Below are 21,299 nucleotides of genomic sequence, written 5' to 3'. Positions count from 1 at the left end.
TAAATAGCGCTATCGAGAGGGAGACGCTGCCGGTCGCTGGGCCTGCAGCGGGAGCCGGTGACGAGCTATTCGCCCGCCGCCGCAGTGCAGTGGTCGGCACGGCCCGAACCTACCAAATAACCGGACAGGGGACCGTCCCACCCCGCGGCGCTGTCAGGAGGTGACGGCCTAGCAGGTGACATGACGCTGTCAGCGCAGCGACAGCCCGCCGGCTGCCTGACAGACAGACAAGCATCCCGAGTCACTGGCTAGCCAAGCGCAGCTGGTCTCGCCTCGCCAAAGGTCCGACCATATCAGCCTGAACTGAAACGCCAAAACGACTCGGCCCGGCTATTTTTGTACATAGACATGTCACTCACTACAGGGTGTCCCATAAGTTCGTTCTCACCTAAATTTTACGTTTTTAGGCTCTCTTGCTTAAAGGCACGCTGAAATTGGTTCGTTACTGGGCTTACGTGGTTGCCATGGCTGGTAGAAATATGCTCCACAGTAACTAATTTCTGTAGACAATATAGTTTTTGCTAGAGAGCCCGTTTCCTACACAGACGGCTAACGCCGCAACATAGAGGTCTCCAATACGGGTACGTCTCGGTATTTAGTCAGCACGTGATCATTCGCGACGATTGAAGGTGGTTGAGGCCTACCAGTCTGTAGACAATGTCCATCGCTAACTGGACGCACAGTCAGCAAGTGACACCGATGATTTGTCGGGAGTCAATCATTGCAAGTCTATCCTCTTTTTTGTCAGCTCTCAGGAGTGAGCCATGTGGCCAAAACTGTGTGGCGCCAAAGTGGCCATCAAAAAGGTCAAAGGGTTAGAAAGTTGGTAAGCAGACTTTTCAGGATGGATTACCAGCTGTCTAAGAGTGTTCTTTCGGGGTACATAACTCAAGGTGACTTCAGCCTTGCTTACCGGAGGGCTCAAAACAGTCAAAAACGTCTTAAAATGGCCAAACATGAGTTTCGTTATGCCTGAGGCTAAAAAAACTAAAGGGCTGAGGACATCAACCAGGTCATCTGGACTAACTAGTCCACGTTCGAGATGAAACACCCGTCCAAACCCGAAAACAACCCCATAAGGGCGAAGGAGGAGGCCTCCGTTTCGTCCCGTTATGTTCCTATGCGAAAGGCCAAGGTCACGGTATTGTGGGGTTATAGGCGTCCAGACGCTGACCAGGTTGCGAATGGTGTCCCAGAAACAGCTTTGGGAAGCATAATGCTTTTCCAAGAACATCTGGGAGGAGTTTCAACCCTCAAGCTTAACTCGAACCGCGATTATGAACACATTTATAGAGGAGAAAATGGCATCCGAGAGGTCGTAGGCCCATCTTCCGGCAAGACAGTGCATCAATGCACAGGTCAAGCAAAGCTTAAAAGCGGTGCAAGGAGACTGTGACAGGCGTTTGTGGCAAGACCACATGCCAGGCACCTCATCGGATCAAAATTTCATAAAAATTTGTTGGTTATGCTGAACATTAGGCTCGTCGAAGCGTAGCGCTGTTCCAGCCTCGAGGAGCTGACGACGCATGTCAAGTCAGTCTGGATTAACTTTAAGCCTGCTATGCAGCCAAACATGCCGGTTGGCATGCCGCAGCATGTGTTCATGTGTTTGCCTATTAAATGGGGAGCACATTGAGGGGTCACAAATATATCAAGTCGCAATGTACTCTGTTTCACATGCAAATATAATGTGAGAACGAACTTATGAGACACCCTGTACTCACTACTTAGTTCAAAATGCAAACAAAAAACGCATACACATATGATCATTGATCAATTAGGTTGTTCATTTCATGGGCAGGGTTTTCATGTTTTATGTGAGAACTGATTGTTGATCGTTCCACTATTTGATTTATTCTTATTGCGTTCTTCTCTCTTTTTGGGTGAAAGATCACCATTGGTCACCTTTTAGCCACACCGGTTAAACTACAATAGCCGACGGGTGAGAACCCTTTGGGTGCCCGCGCGACCCGTTTCGGGGGAGATTAGTCAATAGACACGCGGACCAGTAGCTGAAGACATCTGCTCTGTCTACGGCTCACCACAGGGCCCTGTGTGACGTGCTGGAGCGCCGAGCAGCGACTGACGGCTGACACGTCCGTGTGCACGCGGCACGTGTCGGTGCGCCGGTTAGCGGCACGCGGCTCGGCCGGCGCGGTCACGACACGAGACACGTCCCCGGCTGTCCCCGTGGGAGCGGCACGGCGCCTCCCCCACTGACAGACACCGTGTCAGCGCCGTCTGGCCCACTGTTCATGGCCGCAGTCAGTCACGGGACGTCCCTCCCCCTAGGTCATTCGCAGCTGCCGGTGACCTGAGCCCTCAGCAAGCTCACTTGGTTGTAGATTTTCACGCATTTGACTTGAGGGTTGTGACTATTCCTTGCTCAACATGCATGTTTTTACAATGCTTGCAAAAGATAAGGGAAGAGACGAGAGTGATTGATGATTGACTCTCTCCAATGATGATGGTTCCGCTGCAGCAACCGGCTGTCGCAGCCGGACCCGGCAGGGATATCCGTCCGCCGGACCCGACAGCCACCCGGTGCCATCTGCGCGCACCTCAACAAGAGTGGTCCAAGGCCGCGCACGCAGCCGGCCGCACAAAAACACCGCCGGCGGCCGAGACGAGACGAACGTCACTGTCACCTTCGTCCGTCCGTCCGTGCAGCGGCGCCGGCTGCCGGGACTGGACGCGGGAATAGACCGGGGGAGGGGAGGGGTCACATTAGCGTCGCCACGGGGGGGACAATCAGGGCAGCTTGCCTCGAAGCTTGCCCCAACCTCGAACCGGGCACCCCCTGAGATCGATACAGATCCGATGAGATTTTGGAGTCGATAAAAAATGGGGGTACCTTTCTGAGAATTTCTGCGAGGTCGGACCCGGTTGGACTGCAGTTCAAGCCAGAGTCGGAGTCAGAGTCGCCAAAATCTTCAAGACTCCGACTCCAGACTCGGAAATGTCAATGCTGTGTTTCATTCCAATTTCCATGTTCCTAGTTGGTTCTTTATTACATTTTATAGCCGGTTTTCTTAAGTTTTAAAGTGCTAAATCAAAATTTTCGTTCAAATCGTGTCAGGAAATCTTCGGGGCCATGGTTCGGGGCCTTTCTCAACTCAGGTCAAATGACTGTGACAGGTTCAAATACCGTTCAAGTGCGGCAGGTCTTATAAGCTTGCCTTTCACGCAGGCTCTTAAAGCTCCAATGAGCTCTAAGAAGCCTTCAGAGGGTCCAGCCCAGCCTCTAATAGTCACACTGGTGCCAATATTTTCTGAGGGCCCATATAGGGATCTTTGAAGACCTTATACATGCGTAGACCTCTGAAGGGTCACACAAATCTTTCAGGATGCCTTCCAAAATTTATGAGAACCTTAACTGGCCTCTGATAGCTCAACCGAGATTTTGAGGCGACATATTTTGCTGACCTCAAGCCGGCATCTGAGGGGTCACGACTCACGTGTGCCACTGAGGGTCCCAGGACACGTTTCTTATGTCCCTAAGTATGGTCCTTAGGGATTCGACACAGACCCCGAGGGTTCACACTGTTATCTGAGGGCTCCAGGCTTGCACCCTGGGGCCCTGGGCCTGGTCTCTTAGCACCCGCCGCCCACACTGGCTTCTGAAGGCCCCACCTTGGGATCGGAAAGCTCTAAAACCCCACATAAGTGTACACGTAAATGTTTGGGGTGACCCACGCCGATCTCCGGGATCCTAAGCAGGCTTCTGGGAGCTCACACTGACCATGAGTGGCCTAAAATGACCTGGAACTCCCAAGCCTACCTCTAAGGGGTCCCTTGCCGCTATGCCGTATGAAATTTTTGGTTCCAGTAAACGTGTTTTATTCGTGTTTGCAGCGTTTCTCTACATACGAAAAACGGGAGAGTGTGAACAAAATACTTCCCCTCACTGGAGGACAGATGAACTACTTCCGATTCACACTTCCGACATTCAGTCTACACCGAATGCCCAACCTAGCTAACCTAAATGGAGCGTTTTTAATTTTTTCTGGGTGATAATCATGAGCGACGAGCGACTGCACAGTCTGCACGTCACTTGAGTGGGTCGGCAATCGCAGCAACTGTGCAATAATTCTACTGGTTGTTTTTTGTCCAAAAATTTTCAAATTTTGATTTTTTCTGTAAAAGTACATGTTAATAGGTATAGCTAGAAGGAAAAATTTAACACCATCGCATTCCTCGCACCATTGTGCGTCGAATGATATGTAAAACGAGTGAGTATCGGCTGGAGAAAGGAAAGATTTACCACAAGAATTGATTTTGCCCCCCCCCCCCCCCACCGAAAATCTCTGGCGACGCCTATGGGAGGGGAGGTCAGAGGTCACCGGTCCACCGTCCGTCCGTCCGTGCAGCGGCGCCGGCTGCCAGGACTGGACGCCGGGGATGGGCCGGGGGAAGGGGGGGGGGGTCAGAAGTCCCCAGTCTCATACACGGCTCTCATTCGGGGGACCGAGTGAAAGCGCGGATGAGTCCATAATGGCGGATGAGTCCAGTGGCGGCAAGCGGAATAGTTTTAATCCCACGTAAATTTTCGATGGTGTTGGGGGGGGGGGTCGGATGGACCACCCTTCGGTTTGTTCGCGAATACCTCACACAAAAAGGAGCCGATCGCAACGAAACTTTCAGTACCCTCGAGGTGATCAATTTTACACCTACCCTGAAAAGTTCATGATCCTGACCCAAACGACCTTTGGCCTATAACCTATTTCTCGAGATCATGTTTGGCCGGAATCGCGATTCGGCGTAGGTAATTGTAAGCTCACAATTTACATTATCCGCGCGTTTCCAGTCTTTTTGTGATTGTAATGTTCAAACATGTGAAATGATGTTGGTCCCATGCATTATGGCATGGGCATCAAGATCACGTGAAGGTCAGTTCAAGGTCATTGACCTTTGATGACCTTGGCTCACTTCTTCGATCTTATATGTTTCTAGCCTAGGTTTTGGAACTGACTTCGAATTTAACAACCATTTGATTATTAACATTTACGAGGCAGTTTTAGTGCCTTCGTAACGTGTTACGACACTGTTAGTGATGACTGATGGTTGACACCTACAATGGATAGCCGGCAGGACGCCTACTACTTGACCTGACCTTACCTGACCCGACCTGGCCTAAATGCATGTAGACATCAACTGTGATCAAAACTAACATAATACTCGTGATCAGTACCCCGAAACACATAACAGCTTCACTTTACGAAGTTCTAGCAGACCCCGATTTTCCCGACGTTTGGGTCATTGACCTGACCTGGAAGGCCAGCCAATGACCTAAGACCTGAAAACTGGATATCATCGGCTTCCTCTCGTCACGGGCAACACGCTCGTTTCTCCGCGAAGATCTAGCTCAATCAGGGGCCGAACGGCAGGGGGTTGGGTCCAACCAGCCCTCCCTCCCTACCCCTTCACATTGGGAGCTGGAAAACATCGCACACAGGTGAGGGTTAACTACAGATTATAGTTTTGTCTCGTTTCCAAGAAATGCGTACCTATTTAGCCCGCGCACCGTTAGGCAATTTAGCCGAACGCGCCCTGCTGGGGAACTAAACTTCCGAATGGATGCTCATAAGAAGACGATAAAACGGCAATCGAAGGATCTAAACAAGTCGGATCTCTGGGGCACTTTTCTGCCAAAGTTAGTTTCAGGTTTGGTCAAGATCAGGGCAACGGTAAAAGCTGCAAGTTTCTACATTACTGGCTTTGAAGCCCATTTGGCGAAGAATGGACAGAGACTGACCACCCAAGTCCCAAAACACGTTCTCAGGCTACCAAGACAAGATGCGTTGCATACAATGTCATGCAAAGGTCAAGATCAATGTCAGGTCAGGTCACCAAAGACAGCCGTTGAATAGAAAATGTGCGACACATATATTATGGGTCATTTTACTTATAGAACTCAATGGGCATACTCAATTAGTGATATGGGTCATATTTGGATGAAATTTAGGTCGACCGGCGAGGTCAGGAAAAGGTCAGGTCCAGTGTGGTCAAATTGTTAAGTTGGTTTGTAAGAACAAAAAACGGGTTTATCTGATGCAGTTTTTCACAGTGATTTGAATAGTGATATCGTTCTTCCAGTAAAATGTTTGAAACTTCAAAAATTAAAAATGTGTGTCGTTACGTCACTAAACTATCAACCACTCCAACATTTTCGACCGTTTTGCCTTAAAATTGAAATGTGGTCTTTAGCATGTATGCATTTCTCTGACAAATATTCCTTTTTCCATGACCTCAAATATTTTAATTGTAAGACATTTTTGAATCAGTTCCTGAAAAAGACCAATTTGGCAAAAATGGAGGAATCTTCAAAAAGGAGGCAAGGCCATTTGAAAGACAATGTAGAATCGCATATCTGATTCCTTTTAGGTCTAGTTCCCTCCTTCCCCCTCCCCCCCAAAAAAAACTGAAGATGCTTGACGAAGTTGAGCTTTTCGAGAAGCAAAAATGCCTTGACAGACGCCACAAAGAAATAAAAAATCGGGCGGATTTCGTTAACATTTTCAGAGATCACTCAAATTAATGCATGATGAACTACTAAAAGTTAGGCAAAATTACTAGAACATAAAGTTATGCGCGTCTGGCTTACAGTGTTTGAAGATATTGGCGAAACACGGGAGAGGGCAGAATCTGACCCCCTATATGCACAATGAAAACACTATAGTTTTACATTTTAAAATCTATTCGCCTTGAGAGTGCCGGATGCTTTGTGACGACAAATTTATTAATATAGTTATTCAGCAAGAAAGGAATCATATTCAGAGACGAATATTAGGAACATCAGGTATTTTTCAATTGCGATAGTTTTAAAAAGCACTGCGGCTTTCTTCTTCAGCCTAGACCGATAGACACGCAAATAAAATTAATAATATAGCAATTAGAACCTAATCAATGGTTTCGAAACCGAGATTACTGTGATTTCGAGAGCTACCGTAAATAAAAGTATACGGTGTTCCGAAAATTCGCCACTGAACATTTGTGACGATATGCTTACAACTACTAACTAGGCAGAATAATGAAGCTGAATTGAAAAGACGCCCCGTCGCCGCAGGTTACTCATGAATCTAGCTTTTGTAGAGCGCTTTTGGTCCTGTCCATTGGTCAATAATTCACGATTTCCTTTTATTACGATACATGCACAATGTGTTTACACAATATATGAGAAGGAGCCATGACAGGGGTAGGACGGAGCCACGACTACTATAAGCCCGGGCGGTGAGGACAGCGGTGGGCAGGCCTGTTTGATCGATAGCCCGTCTCTGGATTACGGGGAGGGCTGCTGTCGCCTCCGGCACGCCAACGGTAGGTCAGTACATGGAAGGCTTGCAACAACGAAAAGATTTCATGTTCAAAAAACTGTAAATAATTATATAAATAACTGTAAACAACTCAGCTGACCAATATTTCTATTCAGCCACAGCCAACTTTCTACCGTGCGACTCAAAATTTGTGTCCGGGTAAGACCAGTAAAACGCCTTTTGGGGCAACAAACGGAGCGAGCGAGAGGGTGAGCCTTGCACGTGTGGAATTGCGAGGGGGTAGTGCCAAATGACTTGTGCATAGCACCCTACCCGGTATAAGGCAGTGTGCCAAATTTAGCGGCATCGGCCCAGCCGTTCTCGAGATCTGGGCCCAGTTCATATATAAAAGCCATGGTCCGCAAGTGTCACTTTTCCAAAGTGCCACTTTTCAAAGAGATACTTTTGGTAACAATGGTACCGGTGTGTAAGGGGGTTACTTATGTGAACCCAGGGTCCCCCTTCCAATAAGTGTCGCTTAGCAACAAAGGGGCTCTATATGAACTGGGCCCAGGAAGCGGCACTCTGCACGTGCGTACGTGCAAAATGTGGCACCACCACCGACAGACATGCCTACACATTGCAAGTCTCATCGTGAATCTGCGAAAAATCGATCAATGTCCACATGGGCAAGAATATACTATCGTTCCACCAATCTTACATTCTACAAACATGCAAAACAGAAGTGTGGTCACCCATCTAAGCAACTCCGTGGGGAGATCAGACAGCGTTCATCTCCCGGGAAGTCCGATCCGGTGAGGCCTGGGTTCGATCCTCCTCAGCGCTCCCTATTCGCCATCACAGATCGATAGCCGGCGGTCCGTGGCAGTATACCGCGGCCAGAGCAGTTTTGGCCTCTCAGACCAAGTCACTGAGACGTGAGAAAGAGTTGTGCTGGGCTTCTGCTCTGCCAAGGGGGACTGACCGTGCGGCTTTCAGGTGGCGGAGATGAGCAAACATAACGTAACAAGCATGTAGCATCAATATAACTATCCATGGGTATGAGCTATTTTCTTGGGGAGAGGAGGGGAGGGTCCAACACTTACAGTACTATAGTACAACTGTCCGAACAAGCTGCCCATTTAACAGCAAGGCCATTTACCTAGATTTTTCTGCTATTAAATATTCAGCTTAATAATATAACATCCGTTTAACCCGGCCGGGCCCGGGGGGGGGGGGGTAATCCCAACCACCTCAGCCCAGGGGGGGGTGCGTTTTTCGCCCCCCCCCCCAGTCTAACTCCGTAAATAAGGGAGCTACGGAAATAAAAGCGATACCAAACGAAAGGTCCTTACGAGACGATTCTAAAGCACCTAAAATTTTTGACCTCAGGTCAAAAATTTTTCAGGTTTTCAAGGTCAGGGGTCAAGGTCAGGTTTTCAGGTTTTAACCGAAATTTTTGACCTCAGGTCAAATTTTTTTTCTTCAGGTTTTCAAGGTCAGGGGTCAAGGTCAAAGGCAAAAACCGGCACATATGTAGTGATCTCAAAGTAAGCGTTCTAGAGGATGGCAGGATGAATAAAACCGGCAAAATTGGGTGTCAAACGAAAGACTAGAATCTGGTGATTCCGAAAACGTGTTCAAAATTAAAGGTCAAGGTCAAGGTCATCCTCAAAATTGACCTCAAACTTTTTACTTTTTCGTACATCTTGCGTACTAACTTCCCAAGATATTTTGAAATGTTTTGAGGCTTATCAGGTCCCTATTTGTGGTTCATCTTACGATACAAGGCTGCTCAAGGGTCAAGGTCACAGAAGAGTATCCTTGCTAGAAGCTATTTCACTGATTCAAGTTAGTAATAATTAATAGACAATTTTGCCATCGAGAGGCTCTAAATGAAGGCTAAGAGGAAAATAGATGCCAGATTCGTGATCAGCGGGTACGAATCCATCATAAACGACCTTTAATGTGTCAAGGTCAACGAAAGGTCATTCGAGGTCACACGAGATCAACATAAAACTTGACCTTTTCCAAACAAAATATATATCATTCGACGCTGCTTGACTAGGCGAATGCGATGGTACCACTGCCGTAGCTCTAGGACCATTTTTGTCGAAGTTATTTGCGAAAAACAAAAAACACATTTCCGGGTCGTTGACCTGACCTCTGACCTCAGGTCACCAAAACTATTTTTCTATTTTTATCTAGGTTAAACGCTACTCAACCGTGCTCGTAATTTGTCTTTATCTCTAAAACTCTATTTTTAGCAGCTATTTGAAGTTCGCGTCTGTGACGCCTAAGTTTGCCGTGCAGGGGTCTAGAAAAATCGACCCTGTGACGTCATCAAGGGGGCTAGGTCCAAATTTTTTACTTTAGAAGATGTCAAATTAATGGGAGAAAAGGTACTGAAAGTTTCGCTTTCATATTTCTAAGCGTTCGGGAGCTATCGCAAATATTCGCCAGGGGGGCGAAAAACGCCCCCCCCCCCCGGGCCCGCGAGGGTTAACCAGAGTTGCAAAATTTTCCCCAAAGGCTGTTACCGGCCCCACAAAAATTTCCTGGGATACCAGCATGCTACCATGACCCAAGCAAAAAGAAAAAAGGCGGCATAGGGGAGAGTGAGGTAAGATGCCCAGGGTTTTGAAATGTCATATATTAAATATTCGAAAATGGCGATCGGAAAGCAAAAACTTTGAGTTTCAACGGAAGCCGACATCATTTTACTCCAAAAAATGTCACACTTTCGTGCCTGAAATATGATAACTTTTTTGCTATTAAGCATTTTCCTGACGAAGTGAAAGGGGGTGTATTACCCCACAGGGTGGGAAAGACGCCCCCTGGCGTTGGGAAAGATGCTCCCTGCACTATAAGTGACAAAAATGGGCACGTGAATCGCCTGAAGGAATCGGTAGTCCCTTCGAGCCTGCAGTAGACACTAAACGTCATCGTAAGGGTCCTCAAAAGTAGTCGTAAGGGGCTTCAGAGGTCATCGTTAGGGCCATCATAGTCCAGCGCGGCCAAACAGGCCTCCGTCGTGGCGTTCGGAGGCCGTTGTGGGGCCCTTGTAGGTCTACATGATGCTTGAGGGCCCTCGAGCCCATCGTGGGGACCTCAGATGTCAGCGCGGCCCGTGGAGCCAGCGCGGGAGCCCTCAAAGGGTGTCGTGAGGGGCCCTGGAGCCAACAATGGGGCCCACAGAGGCCGTCGTGAGGGCTCTCAGAGTCAGATGCCGCCCAAGAAGTCGCTGTGTGGGCCGAGAGACCGGCATGGGGAGCACCCGACCGTACTGGACTCTCAATAATCCCAGATCGGCTTTTGTCTCTCATCACAGGTATGTAATAAATGATTTGACGGGTTGCTTGAAGGACAGCCTACGGATTTAGGGGGGCGTCTTTCCCCATCAGGGCAGGGGGCATCTTTCCCCAAGGTACCGAATTAACATTAAATCAGTAGGTACAATTTGTTAGCCATAAAACTACACCCTGAAACAAACTGTTTGGGACACAGTACACGCATGTTAATGTATCACAACCATAGCAAGGGGCATAAAATTATTTACCTTCTTTGATATTTACAATATTTTGACACCAAAATATTTTTTGAAAGCAGCAAATAAAAAACATGCAATCACCAGCCAGCCGTTGCCCAACTGAGCTTCGCAAATTTTTGTGCAGTTAACAAGGCAGGCTTCCGCTTTACGCTAAGAACATTAATTTCCAGGTTCGATTCTTTGTCTCGCCGCTAGAGAGGGTGGGGCGTCTTTTCCACCCTGGGCATCTTACCCCACTCTCACCTACTCAAAACCTGCATTCTTGATTCTAGCTTACCCCTACCCTTAGCGATGCAACTTCTACCACAAATATATTTTGCGGTGGTAAGATTGTTATTTCAATTTGATAGCCACTTAGTGTCCAAAGATTGAATCATACGCTGATATTCTTTTTTTTTGCAAAATCAAAAATACCAGAATGCTTCCAGCAAGACATGCTAAATACCACGAAAAAACCTGCGGTAGTGAAAAATTACAGGCATGCCGGTAGTGCGTTAGGGAAATTTAATTAACAACTCTACTTTTAACGCATTTAACAACGCATTCATCAGGTTCTGCGACATCTGGCGATAGTCATTTGAGTGAACGACATATGAGCGAAACATTTTCAGCGATTATCAATTTGGGCGATTGACTTTTTGAGCGTTTGTCTATTTGGCGATTTCGATTACAGCGTTTATCAACTAAAACGATCACCAGAATCAGCGAAGCCAGTTTGAGCGAATGCATCGCGATCAATGGGAGACCAATTGACCGAATACAGTCACAGCGAAACCGCGCTCAAGCCTCAACGAAACTTATTGGTTTGCCACTTTCCGGAAGCTTTTGCTGGGAGATCGATACATTTATCGCACTGCTTCGCCCCCAGTCCCACAATACGCCTCACCAAAACCAACCACTAATGCAACGGCAGCAAACCGAACCGGCCTCACCAAAACCAACCACTAACGCACCGGCAGCGAACCGCACCGCCACGGGCGCCACGCCCTCGGGGACCCACCTGATTTGGCTAATCCTTTGAGCTGCTAATCCTGCGCCTGATCGCTGCTGAGCTGCTGGCACGGCTCCGCTGATCTGCCGGCGGCTCGGCTCCGCAGCGCGCCGGTGCACGCAGAAGTCGTGGCGCGCGCGCCGCCACTGTTTACAGGCGGCAGAAGCGCCCGAGGCGACCGCAGCTCGGGCGCTGATTGGTCGGCGGGCCGCGGCGGGCGGCGCCCTGACGGGGGTGTCGGAGGCCGTCGGGCGACTGATCGGTGCAGCCGATGGGGACGGCGGCGACCACCGACACCGCCGCGGGTGTACCGTCTGTACCGAACTGGTGGGACAGGGGTGGAGTGACCGACACCACAGCGGCGCGGCGGGGTGAGCCGACGGCGACCGGCGACTGACCTGCTAGGGTGGCGGTCGACTGCCCGAGCGCCGCTACTGGATCGGAGCTCACCTGTTGGGACCGGAATTCCGAATTCGGCTGTCCCACACCTCGCGAGTCCCTGTGGGGGGGGGGGGGGGGGGCTGGGCACCAGGTGTCCTCTTTTCTGACGACCGTCAACTTTTCCTATCACCCGCGAAAGAGACCGGTCACGGGCATTGATGGCAACATTCCTACACTACAGGGTGTCCCGATAGCTGCTTAGTTATCTAACAGTCTTCTACGTCCAATAAAATATCTGAATGTAACGGGCACTTTCGTGGAGCGTATTTATTGCCAAAAATGTTTGTCCTTCTCCCTTTTAGCCACCGTGCAAACTTACCGCAAGATCAGGATCATGTGGCCACTGGCCCCAGGTTCTTGAGGATGGGTAGCTCATATCTTTTTCATGTCAGTTTCATCAGTTCAGTTCTAAAACCATTTCTTTCGTCCTAGCAGCTGGCAAAGTGTTATGTGCACCGGTTTCGCGTGCGTTTTGAGTTTGACTATTGGTGCCGACCGGAACTCGGATCCTCGGAATTCCGATTTTGTGCAATGTCCAATTCAGAATTCGAGTGCACAAAGTTAGCTGGCTTTGGAGAAAATCGGAAAACCACTCATCATACTGAAACCTTTCATGAAGTATTTGTGTTCGGCATCAAGTTGTTAAGCCTCGAGGTGCCGGATTACCCACGATACCCACGGCAGCCGGCTGAAGGGGAGGGGTCGGATTTTTGTTATTTTGACAACCATATAAGATACCATGGTCGTATCGAGCCCCGTGAGGCGGCGTTTGAAAGTTTTTAACGAGACCTTCCCAGTTCCCAAAGCATTCTTAAGATTTCGAGATTGAGGTCAGTTGTCGGGTCAATATCATTTCAAAGGTCAAATTCTGGAGTATCTCATTGATGAGGCTTACGAGCGGCAGAATCAGTAGCTTCCGACCAAAACTCAGCCAGAGTGACCTCAAATGCTTTGTGACGGTACCCTGTGAGCTTGCCATACTAAGCACGAGTCAAGGTCAAGGCTAGTTCACAATTGGTCACTTTGAGACGAAAATCGACAAGAGTTGCGAATTGCGATGCCCGTTTTGGGATATTTGTGCTCATTTTGACGGTATGTGGTTATCCTGCAACTACATCCTGATTATAGTTGTAGAAGCCTTAAATCGGGGTCAATGTGATGTCAGGTCAGGTCAGGTCACGAAAAGTCACCTTATGCTACGTGGGTATACGACACATGAGTTAGGGGTTATTTTTTCACGCCGGATCCAATGGTCACACTTATATCAATCCCAACCTCACTTAGCCGACGTCCAAACTTACGAAAATGCCATATTATGTTATTGTTTCATAAATATACCTACAAAACATCTTTCTTACAATTTGGTGGTCAAAGACCAAGAAAGAAAGGTAAAACTTGGCACACCCGATGCACATATGGGGTTCTCCTCTAACATATATTCCTTTTTTTCTATTGTGAAAATATTTGTTTGTGCGGCTATAAGTAAGAAGTGAGGCTTTTAATGTAGGGGTCAATAAAGCAGTTGTCGGAAAATCCGAAACAGCCATGTCAAAGTGCTAATCTTTGTGCGTCTTTTGTCGTCTTTAATTTCAATTTGACTGATAAACTCGATTTTTTGGCTAAGTTTTCAAACGATTACCTTTTTCGAAGAAAAATTATGTGTAGCTGGGTCAGTAAAATGAATATATCTCAATTTTTATCAAATTGCATGAAACTATAGCACCACACGTCAAATTGATGTAAAAATAGTTCAAGTTGATATGTCAAACGTTTCGTGAATTATTGAAGAAAAAACAGAGATGTCGGATCCGGACCCCCCCCCCCCCACCCCCCACCCCCACCCCCACCCCTCAAGGTGGTCTTGGGTTAATAGATAGCTCAGCTACGATGATTAAAAACAATTTAACATTAAAATAATACTTAAAACAAATTGACAGCGTTTACTTCTACACCTCTTTTCCTTCAGTTTGAAAAAAGCTGGATTTTAACCCTCGCCGGCTCAGGGGGGGGGGGGGCGGGTGCCGCCCCCCCCCCCATAGGGTTTTTTCGCGATAGCTCCGAACACGCTGGCGATAGAGAGCTGAACTTGGCATACCTGACCTTTGATCCAAGCCGGATCTTTTGACACCAACCGCATTTTTGGGTCAGGTCAGGTCACTGACCTATGACGTCATAAGTGAACCTCTGCACGGTCTTCAGATGTCGCAACTTCGCAACGCCCTCACTGCCAGAGGAGATGTCACAGGGAAATGAAACTTGCAGGATCTAGTATCCATTATGAGTCCAACAACTTGAATATCTCGGATTTTTCCTAAAGGTCATATGAGGTCAGGTCATTTTCGTGACCTCACCATTATAAGTCAATGGGGAAAAATGAAAACTGCTATTCTGGCTCCGGGAACGATCTCCAACTACCTCAAGCACACAGAATCGTGATTTGATGCACTCCTTGCAAGGTTAGATGCGTCACTTTTGCAATGTTGACCTTGCGTGACGTCATTTATGACGTCATCAAGGTCATATTAGTTTTTCGTCAATAACTCTTGATCAAATTGAGCTAGCGAGTCGGGAAAGCCACCAATGGACTCAGGAAGGCCTGCCGAATCGAATGATATGCGACATGACCTCTTTTGACCAACTTCGTGACCTGGGGGTGCTGACCTGACCTTGACCTGAGGTCAACACCCCAAGTTGACCTGACCCGGACAAAAAGTATATCATTCGACGCGCCTGAGCGAGGCGAACACGATGCTGCCAAAATCGGCGCTCTGCGGCCGTCTTTTGCGAAGTTATTCACCAAAAACTGAACCGTACCTTGGAGCACTTGACCTGACCTCAGAGGTCACCGGTTGACCTAGGACCTTAAAATCGGGTACCAATCTCTGCGTCTCGTAACGGCGCACACGCTCGTTTTTTCCGCGACGCGCTAGCTCCACCAGGGGTGAAACGGCGAGGGGGGGTCGTACCCGCCCCCCCCCCCCTCGGCCGGCGCGTATGTAGAAAACCAATAACGGGTGGTCAGTATGAAACTGGACAAAATTTGATTAAGCATAGCATCTTTAATTATGGACAGATTTTAATTATTTTTGGCAGGTGAATACTTCCAGTTATTCTATATTACCAGCTCAGATTTCAACTTTCTGCTATTAACTAGTACACAACATTGCGCCGGTAAATCAGCAAGCGTTCCGGGACATGTTCGCGCAAGTTTGTGAAAATAACACAAATTACAAAAATGTTACCTTAGGCGTCACATTACGCCATAGGGTGTAACCAGATCTTAAGAATATGTGATGATCGATAAATTCTGAGGACTTGCAGATGTTTTGCATGGTGGGAACGGAAAGATCACCAAGAAAAGGCTCATTCAGCACCGGAAGAAACAAACCGGCGCCGTCACCAAACAGTTAGGGCTCTCCTTGTGATCTCTGGGAATAAATTTTGGAATTTTCAAAACATATGACCAATTAATGTGTCAACAAGCAGGAATCAGGTACAAAAATAGGATAAATGTGACGGAGGCACAATTTCGTTCGCAGAAAACCCGCCTGCGCCGTCTGTCACAGGGTTCAATGCAGGGTAGCAAAAACATGGAGGTGCATATGGACGATGAATCTTATTTCACCTGCAGTGGCAGCCAAATGCCTTCCATTGCCGAATTTTACACCTCAGCTGGTGGAGACACTATTCCACATGTGGATCGCACCTTCGCTTTCGACCTGAGAGCAAGCATCCACCAGAGATGCCCGTCTGGCTTGCCATGAGTCCGAGGGGCTCACGTGTCCAGTTACTTGCCGAGCACAGGCAATGTAAAGGGCGAACTGTGCTATGAAAAGTGTTTGAATGGCGTGTTATTACCACTTCTTGAGTCTCAGAACACAAAGCGTGATGCTCTGTTAGGTTCCGACCTTGCAACAGTCACAGTACGCGCGCTAGAACACGAAACTTCTTGAGGAGGCTGGGGTGCCCGAAATAGCACGTGACATGAACCCGCCATGTACCCCTCAGATTTAGCCCATTGAGGATCTGTGAGGGCTCATCAAACAGACAGCGTATAAGGGAAGGTGGCAGGTCAGCTGAGATGCACAATTGAAGCGGAGAATCCAGCAGGCCATCCGTCAAATCGACCCGGAGGTGCCGCGAAAGACGATAGCGGGGCTGCCAGCGCGCGTGCGCTTGGAGGCTGACAGAGGTACAGTGTCGCACATCCATTAGGGCGAGCGTGATCACAACAAAACAATGGCACGGTGACACGAGTTTCGTTGCTTTCGCTTGAAAACTTTCAACACAGTAACAATTCAAACTATGTCCAGTTTCATACTGACCACCCGTTAGGTCCGGCGAGGGTTAATTTATTTATTCATTTATTTATTTATTCGATGTCATGGAACAACAGGCGAATTGACGCCCAGTAACAGTCCATAGCAGTTATACGTTCGGAGCAGTGTAAACATTGCCTTTAATCTTTCGTCTCTTACACATACAATCCCTCGATATACCAACCATATCTATCACACAGTCCATACAGCACATGCATAACACAATAAATACAGTCACGCGGTACACACCAGGACTCACATGTTTTGTATATGTCGTCTTACTTTAGCCCGAACATCCCGCATTGAGTCGTGAAACAAATCCAAATCTGTTATCTCGAACATAAATTCATTTATGATAGTGGGTGCCCTAACAAAAAGCGAACCTTTCATAGTGTCGACCCGCGCAAATGGTACATTCATGACACCACGAGCTCCTTCAATCCTCCTTGTAATTCTTGGAGCAGCATACAGCGGAAACCGTGCCAATAGTACATGTGAGTCGAGGACACCTTTGTACAGTTTTTCCACAAACATGATATCGTATTGATGGCGTCTTTTCTCTAATTCAGTTACGTTAAACATTTGGAGCAAACGAGAATAATCAATATCGGATGGTATCGCGCATCGATTTACATAAAAGTATAGCCATCTGAGAAAGTGATACTGTATCTTTTCTACTCTATCTAAGTGCGATTTTGCCGCACCACCCCATATGACACAACAATATTCTAATATCGCACGAACATTTCCATAGAAGGCGGTCAAAATTGACTTCCAGTTTACTATGCCAATTTTTGAATCAGACTGCATCGCCCTCATAAGAATGCCGTTCATTTTGTTTGCCCTAGACACAATAAAGTCAACATGATTACAAAACGTGAGTCGTCTGTCTAAAATCACCCCCAAGTCCCTAATTGTGTGCACGATTTCCAGGCGAGTGTCACCAATCATGTATTGACAAGTAAGGGGGTCACTTTTTAAGGTAATACAGAACTGCTTGCACTTGGAGGGATTCAATTTCAATTTCCAAGTTTTCGACCAATTATAAAGTCTCCTAATATCCCCTTGTAGCCGTGCAGTATCTGTCAAATCTGAAATCTCTGAGTACACCTTGATGTCATCCGCAAACATTAAGCATTTTGTTTGAACACACAATGGATAATCGTTAACGAAAAGAGCGAAAAGCAATGGCGAAATTACACTACCCTCCGGTGTACCAGAGAAAACGTCCTGCCACGAGGAGCACTTACCGTTCACAACGACTCTTTGTTTTCTATCCGACAGAAAGGATCTAAACCAGCTCAGAGCCAGCCCGTTGATACAATAGGATTTATTAAGCTTATGAATGAGAAGCTGGTGGTTAACGCTTTGGAATGCGGATTGAAAATCTGTGTATATCACGTCAGTTTGTCTGCCATTCGCAATAGAATCCCAGGCAGTGCTTAGCATACAAGCCAAATTCGTTTCGCAAGATCGCCCAGGTAAAAACCCGTGCTGGTTCTCAGAAAGAGCAGGTTTCACAAAGAGCATTTGAAGAAGATGCTCTTTAATGTTTTTCATTTTTATTGACATGTTTTTGAAATTGAAGTGCATCTTTTACAAATCGAGCTACGTCTACTTCAAACTGAAGAAAAAAGCGTAGTTTTAAGACATTTGGGACTAATTTCTTATTTGAACAGTTTTTGGACTAGCAGTCCTCGATAATACCGGACTTAAGAAAGATTTGTAGAACGTAAAACGTCATCTGAAGTTTACACCACCATTTTCCATATTCAGCTTTTGACAAATCCATTCCTTGGACAGAGTTCGGACCAAAAGGAGCCAGGACCTTGGCCCTTGGACATTGGACGGACATTGGACAGGCCTTTTCTGAAACTGGCACCACTAGTTGCATGGGCGCCGCCACCGGGGGGGACGGGGGGGACGCGTCCCCCCCACTCTCAGAATGGAAGGGGTACGTCCCCCCCAAACTCATTACGGAGCGAGCGAAGCGAGCGTAGTCTTTCGTAGGTTAACGGAAATTTCTGAGTATGCCATGGTCACGCTTTTGCTAGACTTAAATCTCAGCAACCACTTGACCGATTTACATGCGGTAATTTTTGTAAGGTAGCACTAGATTCATTCCTTCTAACGAGCATCGGACTATTCCCGATGCATGTGAGTGACCCCATATGCACGTGCCACGTGAAAAACGAAGAGGTGTCAGTTTTGTAACAATTTCAATATCTCGGCAACTACTGGGACGATTGCGCTGAAAGTTGGCATGTAGGTAGGTATACCCACTAGGCAATGCATATCCGTGTGCCACAGTTGGGGTGCTGCTGCACGTGCGCACATGCAGGGGTCGATTCCAGATCTCGAGAACGGCTGAACCGATTGTGCTGAAATCTGATACATGGTTAGGGACCGGTTAGTAGGGTGCCGTGCAAAAGTCAGTTGGGACCCATTTTGCACGTGCGCACGTGCAGGGTGCCGCTTCCAGATCTCGAGAACGGCTAGGCCGATTGCGCTCAAATTTGGCACATCGTTAGGGACCGGTTAGAAGGGTGCAGTGCACAAGTTAGTTGGAGGTATCCCCTCGCAATTTCGCACGTGCAAGGCCCACCCCACCCTCTCGCTCGCTCCGTTGGTCGCCCCAAAAGGCGTTTTACTTATTGTTATCCTACTCGAAATTTGATTAGGCCCTTCGGTCAAATGAGACCATTTCAGAGCCGCAAGTATGAAAGAATTAGTGGGAGACATTGGTCGGGGCAGCCACCCCAGTGAGCCACTTGGGATGAACCCGACCAATTGAACAGGCAGCCCAGCCCACTGGCACTCACTGCACCCGGCAAAGGACTATAGCTCCAGTGGATCCATTCCCGCATGTGATAGAGTTGCCCGTTCAGCCCGGAGCAGGGGGCTGCGGCGTGGAGGAGAAGGATTTGACTGTCCTGAGGATGGAAGAGATGGAACGGCCGGTGCCGAATCTGAGAGGGTCCAGGAGGTTTAGATACTAGGTATATGGGGTGTGGGCCCACATGCATTGGTCTGACCCCTGCCACCTCGGCCAACAAAATCTCCAGCTCTTATCCGACCTGTCATCGCGGAACTGCCGATTTTTGATATCGTGATCAACGTGTGTCGTATAACACGACTGGCCGAACACGGGCCTAATATATTTCGTCTAACCAGCCAAGAGCATGACTTTACACCAATCCGACCTCGAAGTCAAAATCCGAACATTTTCGAAGACTTCAACTCCGACTCTGGCCAAAACTGGCCAAAACAGTCAACTCCGACTGATTCCGGCTCCGACCCCACACTTCTGCAGTCACGCTACACTAAATTTCCAGCTTCTAAGAAATAAGCTATACGGTTGACAGGACCACAAAACTTTGAGGCGACTTGACTACTTGACTTGGTTTTCCTGACCTAAGGTTTTCTGGTATCAAGCTTGTTACACGGGCTGCAGAATTCGTATTTTGGAGCAGTTTTGCCTAATGTTTTTTTTTGCCAATTTTCGCGGCGCTTCGCGCCGATTCGTGCACAAACCAAAAAGAGAGATTTGTGACTATACAACGCCCCCTCCCCCACGCGGGTATGCAATATGCATTACCTATGCAACATGCATTATCAATCATATTAGTGGCATACATCAGCAATTATACCGTGATAGAACACGACTACGAGGCTTTGCCGTGTCAAACTGAATCGGACATCAGATGTGCATATAGGTAGGTACTCGGTGGGAATGCGGTCTATAGCCATTACTTTAAGGAAATACCTAAACGTGGGTGTCTATTTCCGCCAAGTCGAGGGTGCCCGAGCTCTCCAAATTCCTCGCCGGCTCGGCCGGCTTGGCTTTGGAGCCTCAACAGACCGCGCGGGTCAAGGTCACCGTTAGGGCGGCGGCGGATTTGCTGCGCCCGGGCACCCCCAACTAAGTAGAAATCGACACCTATGTACCTAAACTACTTTCCTCAAACCAGTTGTTTTGCCACAGTTTTATGAGTTTTTAAACTTAAAATGGTTAGGAAATAATGAATATTTGCAAAAGGATTTTATATTTATTTTTACATCACTATTTTCCATCTTTCGTAGAGGCTACTTACCTATATTGCAGCGGAAGCTGATTACGCGTTGACCAAGCATAGTACGTAGTTCAAACCAGCTGAATGCTGATTGGCTAGCATTTTTCCGTAAGGGAATGGATTCCTCGGTAAGAGAATGACAAAGTGTAATCTATGGGAATGACTTCAGTCTTCAAACCTAAAATCGATACCGATATATTTGGCTAGGGTGATCGTTGGGCCATAAAAGCTCCTGATTTGTTCTCGTCTCAGCTCAAGCTACCAAACTGTTACTTCAGTTCAAAACCCTATGTTAAAAGTGGCATATTTGCTTTAAACGTTGAATGCATCTGACCGAAAAAGCTACGGTAAGAATGTCTACTTTTGGGTTTTCAGTCGGTCAGTCCGTCCCCCCCAGTCAAAAATCCGTGGCGGCGCCCCTGACTAGTTGAAACATTCGACGCGTGCATATTGGCTCCCTAATGTTGCCAAAAGGTGTGTGTTAGACTGGTTTGGAACATTGTTCTCTCGGTAATGCGAATAGGTACGCCTTGTTTCTTTGGAACAGTTTTGTGCTACAAGGAGTGACCTTCACAGTTCATAGTATTTGATGAGGGGCGTCCTTTTTGGTGTTGACAGCATGTTTTACTGGCATAATGTGTGGGCGTTGTTGCTTAACCCGCGAGTTGCTGG

The 21,299-nt window shown here is 47.6% G+C and overlaps 1 protein-coding gene across 2 annotated transcripts in view; it reads right to left on the bottom strand.

Annotated features, from left to right (window-relative positions):
- LOC122387608 (homeobox protein OTX2-like) overlaps positions 1 to 11,932 on the bottom strand; it is a 133,801-nt gene extending 121,869 nt beyond the window's left edge. The window contains exon 1 of one of the 2 annotated variants that reach the window (XM_043377951.1): positions 11,804 to 11,932. The gene's annotated coding sequence lies outside the window, so the exon portion shown is untranslated. The remainder of the gene's footprint in view (positions 1 to 11,803) is intronic. The other variant, XM_043377956.1, reaches the window with a different exon arrangement.
- Between the last annotated feature and the right edge of the window lie 9,367 nt (positions 11,933 to 21,299).

The sequence above is a fragment of the Amphibalanus amphitrite genome, unplaced genomic scaffold, assembly GCF_019059575.1.
Source record: "Amphibalanus amphitrite isolate SeventyFive unplaced genomic scaffold, NRLGWU_Aamphi_draft 000291F_arrow, whole genome shotgun sequence".
Lineage (NCBI taxonomy): Eukaryota > Metazoa > Arthropoda > Thecostraca > Balanomorpha > Balanidae > Amphibalanus > Amphibalanus amphitrite.
The sequence above is the reverse complement of the archived record's forward strand: the minus strand, read 5'-3'. Positions and strand labels throughout refer to the sequence as shown.